The sequence below is a fragment of the Mustelus asterias genome, chromosome 27, assembly GCF_964213995.1.
Source record: "Mustelus asterias chromosome 27, sMusAst1.hap1.1, whole genome shotgun sequence".
NCBI classification, from domain to species: domain Eukaryota; kingdom Metazoa; phylum Chordata; class Chondrichthyes; order Carcharhiniformes; family Triakidae; genus Mustelus; species Mustelus asterias.
In genome coordinates this window covers 18,839,693-18,851,704 of record NC_135827.1, presented here as the reverse complement: position 1 = coordinate 18,851,704, position 12,012 = coordinate 18,839,693, and positions in this window count along the sequence as shown.

Below are 12,012 nucleotides of genomic sequence, written 5' to 3'. Positions count from 1 at the left end.
CTCGTCCATCTCTGTACTGCACCGGATAAATCCTCCTTTCAAATCACAGGTATAAAGCGAACCAGTTGCCCATTCAGTGCGAGACCGGATCTCAAACAATCAAAAGAACAAAAGAAGAACAAAGAAAGGTACAGCACAGGAACAGGCCCTTCGGCCCTCAAAGCCTGTGCCGATCATGATGCCCGAACTAAACTTAAAAAAATACCTTTTGCCCTTACTCGGTCCGTATCCCTGAGCCACAATGGGGAAAATCAGCCAGAATTTGCAATCCCAGTCACAATCCAGGGACACCCATTTGTGGAGGCCAGCTCAACCTGGGCACTATTGGGCGCTATTGCCTGCTGCCATTTGTTGTCAGAGTTAATACATTGGAAAGCACTCACCATGCCAAGGAACATATCTGAACAAGAAGTCGATGCCTTCAGGTTGAAAAGAAAATCAGCAGAGAATAGGGACAGAAATTAGGGAGTCTTGCTGAAGGCATTAGTTCGCCCACACCTAAAATATGGTGAACAGTTTTGGTCCCCCATACCCAAGGAAAGATAAACTGGCATTGGAAACAGCCCAGAGAAGGTTCACTCGATTTTTCTCGGATATGGAAGGATTTTCTTATGAGGAGAGGTTGAGTAGCTTCAACCTTCCACTCAGTGGATTTATGAGAAGGGACTTTATTAGACATGTAGGGTTCTCAGGGGGCTTGACAGGGTAGAGTCTGAGAGGTTGTTTCCCTTTGTGAGTGAGTATAGGACCAGAGGGCATAATCTCAGAGTAAGGGATCATAGAATCATAGAAACCCTACAGTGCAGAAGGAGGCCATTCGGCCCATCGAGTCTGCACCAACCACAATCCCACCCAGGCCCTACCCCCACATATTTACCTGCTAATCCCTCTAATCTACGCATCTCAGGACTCTAAGGGGCAATTTTTAACCTGGCCAATCAACCTAACCCGCACATCTTTGGACTGTGGGAGGAAACCGGAGCACCCGGAGGAAACCCACGCAGACACGTGGAGAATGTGCAAACTCCACACAGACAGTGACCCGAGCCGGGAATCGAACCCGGGACCCTGGAGCTGTGAAGCAGCAGTGCTAACCACTGTGCTACCGTGCCGCCCATCTACTTAAGAAAGAGGTGAGGAGGAATTTCTCCTCTCAGAGGTTAGTGAATCTGTGGAATTCTTTACCACAGAGAGCTATAGAGGTTTGGTCATTAAGTATGTTCAAGGCTGAGATAGACAGATTTTTAAACAGCAATAGAATCAAAGGTTATGGAGATAAGGCAGGAAAGTGGAGTTGAAGATTATCACATCAGATCAGTCATGGTCTCATTGAATAGTGGAGCAGACTCGATGGACCGAATGGCCTACTTCTGTTCCTATGTCTTATGGTCTCATTAAAAAATGGCATGAAAAATAATAGCAGGTGTTACTTAAAATATTGTACAGCATCAGCACTGATCACATGGAATAACCAAGATATTATATTCCATACTATTCTTCCCATTACTGCTGGAATATTATAATTTAATTCGTATTTCCAAAGGGTGAAAAGATTTTACCCTGGGTTGACATTCATGCTGCAAATTGTTGCATTTGACAACGGCCTCTGTGGAATCCTTGACTCAATCATTGAAACATGAATAGCACGGCCCACCCAAGGACACATTTTTTGGATGGCACGGTGGCACAGTGGTTAGCACTGCTGCCCCACAGCGCCAGGGGCCCAGGTTCAATTCCGGTTTCGGGTCACTGTCTGTGTGGAGTTTTCACTTTCTCCCTGTGTCTGCGTGGTTTTCCTCCGGGTGCTCCGGTTTCCTCCCGCAGTTCAAAGATCATAGAATCATAGAAACCCTACAGTGCAGAAAGAGGCCATTTGGCCCATCGAGTCTGCACTGACCACAATCCCACCCAGGCCCTACCTCCATATCCCTACATATTTACCCGCTAATCCCTCGAACCTACACATCTCAGTACACTAAGGGGCAATTTTAGCATGGCCAATCAACCTAACTCGCACATCTTTGGACAAAGATGTGCGGGTTAGGTGGATTGGCCATGCTAAATTGACCCTAGCGTCAGGGGGATTAGCAGGGTAAATGTGTGGGGTTACTGGAATAGGGCCTGGGTGGGATGTGGTCAGTGCAGTCGCGATGGGCCGAATGTCCTCCTTCTGTATTGTAGGGATTCTATGAATCTATGAACTCAATAAAAAGATGCACATGAAGTCAGTTAGCTCCATACTTTGCTTTTCAAAATATTCTCACTTTCTTGCTTTCCAAGAATTTTGCAGTTAATCAGGAACCCAAGGCAGATTAAGTAATGGCCAAAAACAGGCAGGAAAATTGCAGACGCCTTCATCAGAATTTTCCAGGACTTTCTTGATTTGGGATTTCCGCCTCTCGGTTGGAGAATTGCAAATATCATTCCATCAGTTAAGAGACAAGGGAGGGAGAAACCAGTAACTATGGACCTATCAATTTGACATAAGCTGCAGGGAAGTTACTGGAGTCTATCATCAGGCACGTTGACTGAGCAAGTAAGAGCTGATCAGAGAATCCGCATGGATTGCAAAGGGGTAGGCCATGTGACAACTCCAGCTGAATTCTTTGTGGGAGGTTGCAAACATTGTGGACAGAGGGTGGTGCCTCTCAGTGTTGTCTAAATGGACTTCAAACAGCATTTGGTAAAGTCCCAGATTAACGGTAAAAAGGAGGGGGACTGGAAGTGATTTTACAACTAGGGTTAGAAATTGATTGGGCAATAGGAGAGTGAGGATAAAGGCATTCACTGAGTGACAGGATGTGGCAACTGGAGTTCACAAGAATCATAGAATCCCTACAAAGCAGGAGGAGGCCATTCAGTCCATTGAGCCTGCACCAACTCTGATAGAGCATTTTACCCAGGCCCTCTCCCCTGCCCTATCCCCGTAACCTCACACATTTACCATGGCTAATCCCATCTGACGTATTGATTTTGAGATACTAAGGGTCAATTTAGCGTGGCCAATCCACCTAACCTACACATCTTTGGACTGTGGGAGGAAACCGGAGCCCCTGGTGGAAACCCACACAGACATGGGGAGAACATGCAAACTCCACACAGACAGTCACCCAAGTTCCACAAGCTTCAGGATTTTATCATTTTTCTTATTCATTCTCGGGATGTGGGCATTGCTGGTTAGGCAAGCATTTATTGCTAGCCCCTAATTGGTCCCAGAGATGTGCGGATTAGGTTGATTGGCCATGCTAAATTGCACCTTACTGTCAGGCGATTAGCAGGGTAAATACGTTGGGTTATTGGCATGGGGCCCGTGTGGGATTGTTGCCAGTGCAGGCTTGATGGATCAAATGGCCTCCTTCTGAGCTGTAGGAATTCTATGATTCGCCCTTTGACAAGGTGATGCTGAGCTGCCTTCTTGAAACATTGCAGCCCATGTGTGTGGGTACACCCACAGAGCTGTTAGGAAGGGAGTTCCAGGATTTTTACCCAGCAACCGTGAAGGAACAGCAATATATTTCCAAGATGTGCGACTTGGAGGGGAACTTTCAAGAGGTGGCATTCCCATTCATCTGTTGCCCTTGTCCTTCTGGGTTATGGGTGGCACAATGTTTAGCACTGCTGCCTCACAGCACCAGGGGCCCGGGTTCAAATCCAGCCTCAGGTGATTGTCTGTGTGGTGTTTGCATATTCTCCCCGTGTCTTTATTGGTTTCCTCTGGGTGCTCCACTTTCCTCCCACACTCCAAAGATGTGCAGGTCAGGTTGATTGGCCATGCTAAATTGTCCCTTGGTGTCAGGGGGATCAGCAGGGTAAAATGTGTGGGGTTACAGGGATAGGGCCTGGGTGGGATTGTTGTTGGTGCAGGCTCAATGGCCTCCTTCTGTACACAGTAAGAGTTTTAACAACACCAGGTTAAAGTCCAGCAGGTTTATTTGGTAGCAAATACCATTAGCTTTCGGAGCGCTGCTCCTTCGTCAGATGGAGTGGAAATTTCCACTCCATCTGACGAAGGAGCAGCACTCCGAAAGCTAATGGTATTTGCTACCAAATAAACCTGTTGGACTTTAACCTGGTGTTGTTAAAACTCTTACTGTGTTCACCCCAGTCCAACGCTGGCATCTCCACATCATGACTCCTTCTGTACTGCAGGGATTCTAGGATTCCAGGAAATGCTAGGGTGAAAAACAAAGCATTTTGTATCCAGATTTGTAAGTGACTGTGTGTTTGGAGGTACATTATGTGGATGGGAGCTGAAAGTGACAGATTAAGCGCGAAGTATAAACATTAAAGTAGGCTAAAAGAACAACCATTGAAATAGAGAGCTTTGGAAAACTTGAGCAAGTGTAAAAGGTAGCATGGATGTTATTGTTACTTCAGATTGTGAGAGCAAGATCTTTGCTGTACTTTCAAAATATATAAATTAATAATGAGACTCAAGACCAAGGTCAGAAGTAAAACTGCTGGACCTTGGCATAAATATTAGCAGGTTCTTTTTGTATGAACAAGGGAATCAAGCAACAACTATTTTACACTCATTTCCAATCCACGATGACTGTTTTAAAAGAGAAATTAACCTCTGATCTTCCAGAAGGAGCATTATTCAACCTTGCTTTGGAGGTAAACTCCCAGATAAAGTTATAACAATAACATCATCCCATAAAACTGTCTCGATGTCAATAAAACCAATTATTTAGGGAAGCAAATTCAGTATCCTTCTCTCTTGGTCCTTAAAGAGTTTTAAAAAGCTACAGGTCGCCAAGTAGACAAATCAGTAAAAATAAGGGCCGAGAGGCTGGGCATTAAACAAAACAATCAGAAAACCTAATGAAATATTGGCTTCCATTGCAAGATAGGAAGTGATGCTCAAGTTGTAAAGAGCCTTGGTCAGACCCCATCTGGACACTGGATTCATCTTTAGACGCCACACAGGCAGGATATACTGACCTTGAAGGGCCATGATGTGGACTGGGGTAGGCATAGTAAGTAGTCTCACACCACCCAGGTTAAAGTCCAACAGGTTTATTTGGTAACACGAGCTTTCGGAGCATTGCTCCTTCATCAGGTGAGTGCCGCTCACCTGATAAAGGGGCAGCACTCTACCCTTGAAGGGAGTATGGCAGAAATTCACAAGAATTATGACAACTGGTTGCATAAACTTGACTCGCATTCCGTTGAGTTTAGACAATTGGAGGGTTTTCGAATTGAGGTATTTAACATTATAAACTGATTTGATTGAGTACATACCGAACAAAAAGTTATTTTTCCTATGGTGGGGAAACCAGAACAAGAGTGCACAGCCTTAAAACTACAGATAGGCCATTCAGGAGTGAAATTAGGAAACACAAACTAACACAAACAGTAGTGGAAATCTGAAATATTTGCCCCTCACAGCAGCCCTGCCCACCCCGCCCAGCAAAAAATTGTTATGGAAATTGTTATTTTCAACACAATATCAATAGGATTTTTAATAACAGAGCTATCAGGAATATGGAGCAAAGAGGGAGACAGAATTAAAGTACAGATCAGTCATGGTTTGAGTGCACAACAGAACAGGCTTAATAGACTGATTGGTATTGTATAAAAATGCTCGTAGGCCAAAGTCTGCAAAAATCTAACACAAGGAAATATAAATCTAAGGGTACGGATTTGAAGAGTACAATTATGTCCAGGGCAGCTGCACTGTCCTGCGATGCTTACTAAAATATTAACTCTTTTGGTTGCAATGTCGTAAAGCTGAGACTTCACACAACTCGAAATAAATCATAAAAGCAAAATACTGCAGATGCTGGAATCTAAACCAAAATCAGAAAATGCTAGAAAATCTCAGCAAGTCTGACAGCATCTGTGAAGAGAGAAAAGAACCAACGTTTCGAGTCTGGATGACCCTTCATCAGAGCCTCAAAATAAACAATAAGTGGTTAGCACTGCTGTCTTACAACACCAGGGACCTAGGTTCGATGCCCGGCTTGGGTCACTGTCTGTGCACAGTTTGCACATTCTCCCCACGTCTGTGTGGGTTTCTTCCGGGTGCCACGGTCTCCGTCCACAGTCCAAAGATGTGCTGGTTAGGTGGATTGGCCATGCTAAAATTCCCCTTATTGTCAGGGGAACTAGGTATGGTAAATGCATGGGGTTATGGGGATAGGGCCTGGGTGGGATTGTGGTCGGTGCAGACTCAATGGGCCAAATGTTATTAGTCATTTATATTATATTTATTTGTCATTTATATTAATGATTTGGATGAGAATATAGGGGGCATGGTTAGTAAGTTTGCTGATGACACCAAGATTGGTGGCATAGTGGACAGTGAAGAAAGTTATCTCCAATTGCAATGGGATCTTGATCAATTGGGCCAGTGGGCTGACGAATGGCAGATGGAGTTTAATTTAGACAAATGCGAGGTGATGCATTTTGGTAGATTGAACTAGGGCAGGACTTACTCAGTTAATGGTAAGGCGTTGGGGGAGAGTTACAGAACAAAGAGATCTAGGGGTACATGTTCATAGCTTCTGAAAGTGGAGTCACAAGTGGACAGAGTGGTGAAGAAGGCATTCGGCATGCTTGGCTTCATCGGTCAGAACATTGAATACAGGAGTTGGGACGTCTTGTTGAAGTTGTACAAGACATTGGTAAGGCCACACTTGGAATACTGTGTGCAATTCTGGTCACCCTATTATAGAAAGGATATTATTAAACTAGAAAGAGTGCAGAAAAGATTTACTAGGATGCTAGCGGGACTTGATGGATTGAGTTATAAGGAGAGGCTGAGTAGACTGGGACTTTGTTCTCTGGGGCATAGGAGGCTGAGGGGTGACTTTATAGAGGTCTATAAAATAATGAGGGGCATAGACAAGGTAGATAGTCAATATCTTTTCCCAAAGGTAGGGGAGTCTAAAACTAGAGGGCATAGGTTTTAGGTGAGAGGGGAGAAATACAAAAGTATCTAGAGGGGCAGTTTTTCCACACAGAGGGTGGTGAGTGTCTGGAACAAGCTGCCAGAGGTAGTAGTAGAGGCGGGTACAATTTTATCTTTTAAAAAGCATTTAGATAGTTACATGGGTACGATGGGTATGGAGGGATATGGCCAAATCCGGGCAATTGGGATTAGCTTTGGGGTTTTTAAAAAATGGGTGGCATGGACAAGTTTGGCCTAAGGGCCTGTTTCCATGCTGTAAACCTCTATGACTCTATGACTAAATAGCCTCCTTCTGCACTGCAGGATTCTATGAAATCCTTTGTCTTTGAAGAGGGAAAGCAGAAAATGAGAAGGCTTACTTTCAATTCAAAGATTGTAATCTTTTTTTTAAGTCATTAATTCCTCTGTTGCGTAATTCAAATTATTGGATAATCCATTTTCCAGTGAGCAAACATTTGAATGACCAAAATTAGACTGCAATAAAACATGCTACACTCTTAGCGGCATCTCGTATCTAAACAGCCGGTATTAAAGGCAGTAATTTTCTTTGTGAAACCATTTTGTCGTGAAAACTAGAGGTTAAGTCATGAATGATGTGTACTCACCTTTACAAGGTTGGTTTCATATTTTTTTACCAGTTCTTTGATCGGAATTTTGTGGTCTTGCTGAAAAGAGGAAAATTAAAAATCTCAACAATCAAACCATTGAAACTGGAGCTGCCTTTATCTCATTTTGCAATATTGAGGCGTTTACACAATTTTCAACAAAACTTCAGTCACAATTCGGTTTTCTAATATTTTGCTATTACTTTGAATTTTTCCTACAGTAACAGCTATGTCCCTGATCCTACTTCTAATCATTGTCTGGTTGCATTTTGCCAACAGACCCAGTAAAATGAGCTCAGGCAATGATTAGGATCAGACTCACTGTAAAAAAGCGAAGTAATTATTCTCAAAAATCAGAAACACAGCTGCTGATGGCCAAACCGTATTTCTCCTGTTTAGTGATAGTAGAAGTGACAAGCAATCAGACACTTCCAAAATCTGTAGTGCCAGAAAACCTAAAAAAAAACCACCATTCACCTCTTCACTATTAATCATCCTGGTTCATCAAAACCCTCCACGTTTACAAATCTGGTCAAATGAAGGATTCAGTTCTCTTCTGCTCCAGATGCGTGGGTTACATTGAGAAAATCAGATTATACATCAAATCCAGCCAACATTACTGTATCAAAAGTGATCTTTAAAAAAGTAATATAAACGGTGCAATTTGCCAATCAGAGGCAGCATTTTTTTTTCAATCAGTCTCAACTACTTTCTTTTTATATCCAAAAACATTCTTTCTGAGTGACTTATAATTATATTACTTGATTTAAATGTGTGTGTGGAGTTTGTACATTCTCCCCGTGTCTGCGTGGGGTTTCTTCCGGGTGCTCCAGTTTCCTCCCACACTCCAAAGATGTGCAGGTTAGGTTGATTGGCCATGCTAAATTGCCCCTTAGTGTCGGGGAAAATGGCAGGGGAAATACATGGGGCGACAGGGATAGGACCTGAGTGCGATTGTTGTCGGTGATGGGCCGAATGGCCTCCTTCCACACTGCAGGGATTCTATGATCTCAAAATTAAGCCGAGTTTCTTACTTTTCCATTTCAAAGTCCCTGCGTTTATTCAAAAATCCATTTCATTCAGTTTGAAAGCTGAAATCTCTCGGGGAGGAGGGGGTGGGTGTGGTTAGAGGCCAGCAATCGTGGGGGGGGTAGGACAGGAGACTGACTGAAGATACTTTAAATGTTATGATCAGAAAGATAGAGACAGAATGGGGGTGATTCTCCCATCCCGCTGCGCTGATTTTTTAGCAGCGGGCCGGGAGATTTAAGCGGCCCCCAATCCATGAGATTCGCACTGGGCGTCCAACCCCGAGCGCGTCGCCCAGCACCGGAATTCCAGTGTCGTCAGCTCCGTGCTGGAAGTAGGCGCAGAGCTGTATTAGATATGCAGAGTCTAATTTAAATATAATTCAAATATGATAGCGGGCCTGGGACTAATGTTTCCGGGCCCACATGGAGATGCATGTGTCCAAGAATGCAACCGATTCCGGAGAGTAGTCCATGGCGAGTCTGATGGTGGGATGGTACTTGTTGATGTCATCATGTAGTTGTTTCAGTGACTGTTCGCCATGAGTCCAAAGGAAGAAAATGTCATCGATGTATCTAGTGTATAGCATCGGTTGAAGATCCTGCGCGGTGAAGAGGTCTTGTTCGAACCTGTGCATAAAGATGTTGGCATATTGAGGTGCGAATTTGGTCCCCATGGCTGTTCTGTACGTCTGGATGAAGAACTGGTTGTTGAAGGTGAAGACACTGTGGTCCAGGATGAAGCGGATGAATTGTGAAATTGCATCTGGACATTGGCAGTTGTCGGCGTTGAGTACTGAGGCAGTTGCAGCAATGCCATCATCGTGGAGGATGCTGGTGTAGAGTGCCGAGACATCCATTGTGACGAGGAGTGCTCCTGGTTCAACTGCTCTATGTGTGCTGAGTTTCTGTAGGAAATCCGTAGAATTGCGACAAAAGCTGGGGGTTCTTTGTACAATGGGTTTCAGGATGCCCTCACCGTAGCCAGAGAGGTTCTCACATAGGGTCTCATTGTCTGAAATGATGGGACGGCCGGGTTGGCCTTGTGTATCTTGTGTTGGCCTTGTGTACCTTCGGGAGACAGTAGAGATCTCCAACACGGGGAGTACGTGGGATGAGAGCACGGAGGTTGCATTCTTGGACACATGCATCTCCATCAAGGACGGTCACCTCAGTACCTCACTGTACCGCAAGCCCACGGATAACCTCACGATGCTCCACTTCTCCAGCTTCCACCCTAAACACGTTAAAGAAGTCATCCCCTACGGACAAGACCTCCGTATACACAGGATCTGCTCAGATGAGGAGGATCGCAACAGACACCTCCAGACGCTGAAAGATGCCCTCATAAGAACAGGATATGGCGCTCGACTCATCGATCAACAGTTCCGACGCGCCATAGTGAAAAACCGCACTGACCTCCTCAGAAGACAAAAACGGGACACGAGTACTCTTCGTCGTCCAGTACTTCCCCGGAGCGGAGAAGCTACGACATCTCCTCCGGAGCCTTCAACATGTCATCGATGAAGACGGTGAAGACGAACATCTTGCCAAGGCCATCCCCACACCAACTTCTTGCCTTCAAACAACCGCACAACCTCAGACCATTGTCCGCAGCAAATTATCCAGCTTTCAGGAGAACAGTGACCATGACACTACACAACCCTGCCCCAGCAACCTCTGCAAGACGTGCCGGATCATCCACATGGATGCCATCATCTCACATGAGAACACCATCCACCAGGTACACGGTACATACTCTTGCAACTCGGCCAACGTTGTCTACCTGATACGCTGCAGGAAAGGGTGTCCCGAGGCATGGTACATTGGGGAGACCATGCAGATGCTACAACAACGGATGAATGAACAGCGCTTGGCAATCACCAGGCAGGAGTGTTCTCCTCCTGTTGGGAAACACTTCAGTGGTCACGGGCATTCGGCCTCTGATCTTCGGGTAAGCATTCTCCAAGGCGGCCTTCACGACACACGACAACGAAGAGTCGCTGAGCAAAGACTGACAGCCAAGTTCCGCACACGAGGACGGCCTCAACCGGGATCTTGGGTTCATGTCACACTATCTGTAACCCCCACGACTTGCCTGGGCTTGCAAAATCTCACTAACTGTCCTGTCTGGAGACAATACACATCTCTTTAACCTGTGTTTAACCCTCTCTCCACTCACATTGTCTGTACCTTTAAGACTTGATTACCTGTAAAGACTCGCATTCCAACCATTATCTTGCAAATTGAGTTTGTATCTATATATGCCCTGTTTGTGAACAGAACTCCCACTCACCTGATGAAGGAGCAGCGCTCCGAAAGCTTGTGGCTTGTGCTACCAAATAAACCTGTTGGACTTTAACCTGATGTTGTGAGACTTTTTACAATCTCTGAAAGGCCATGATAGGCAAAGTTTAAGTTTATTTATTATTGTCACAAGTAGGCTTACATTAACACTGCAATGAAGGTGTGTTTCTATTTGATTTTAATAGATACAGTGTTCAGGAAAATGCCTTCGGATCAAAAGACTGCTTCCAAATATTCTGTCAAATTTTAATTTCAAAAATTGATCAGTATTTGAATTCTCTGTCTAGATCCACAGCACAGAAGGATATCCCTCCATAGGAAAAATCATTCATCTCATAATGGCTAGCTCAAAACGCTCACATTCAAACAAAAAAAAGTGCTGAATCCTTGGTTTTTAGTTGCCTGTTCGGGTACACTGAGGGAGAATTTAGCATGGCCAATGCACCTAACCAGCACATCTTTCCAACAGGTGGGAGCAAACCGGAGCACCCAGAAGAAACCCACACAGACACGGGGAGAACGTGCAGACTCCACACAGACAGTCACCCAAGCCGGGAATCGAACCCAGGTCCCTGGCGCTGTGAGGCAGCAGTGCTAACCACTGTGCCACCATGGCAAGGAAGGAGGAGGGAAAACAAACAGATTCCTCCTCCTGACAAAATATCTAGAACATGACCCAGTCATAACCAACATCCTGTTCCACCAGCGAGACAAACACAAGAGCTCATCGCAATACCCACGGTCTAAACACTGGCAGTTGTTCGACTATATAATAGCTCAATTCAAACAAGGGATCTCAGAGATGTACACATCACCCACGTCATGACAGGTACTGACGACTGCTGGCCCAATCACTGGCTTTTCTGAATTTCCCTGCTGTCTGCAAGAATACTCCTGAACGGCATCCTGCCAGTGGCTGAGGATCTCTTTTGGAAGTCACCATGCAGTTTTCATCCAACAGGGGCGACCACAGACACAGGGTGGGATTTTACGGCCTTGCTCATCCCGAAACCGTAAAATCCCACCCGAGGTCAATGGACCTTTCCATGGTCCGCCCCTCGCCTGTTCCGATTCCCGTGACGGGCAGGGCGGGAAAATTCTGGCCATAATCTTCATTGCATATAATCTTTCTCAACCTCAAAAATCTTAGACTTGT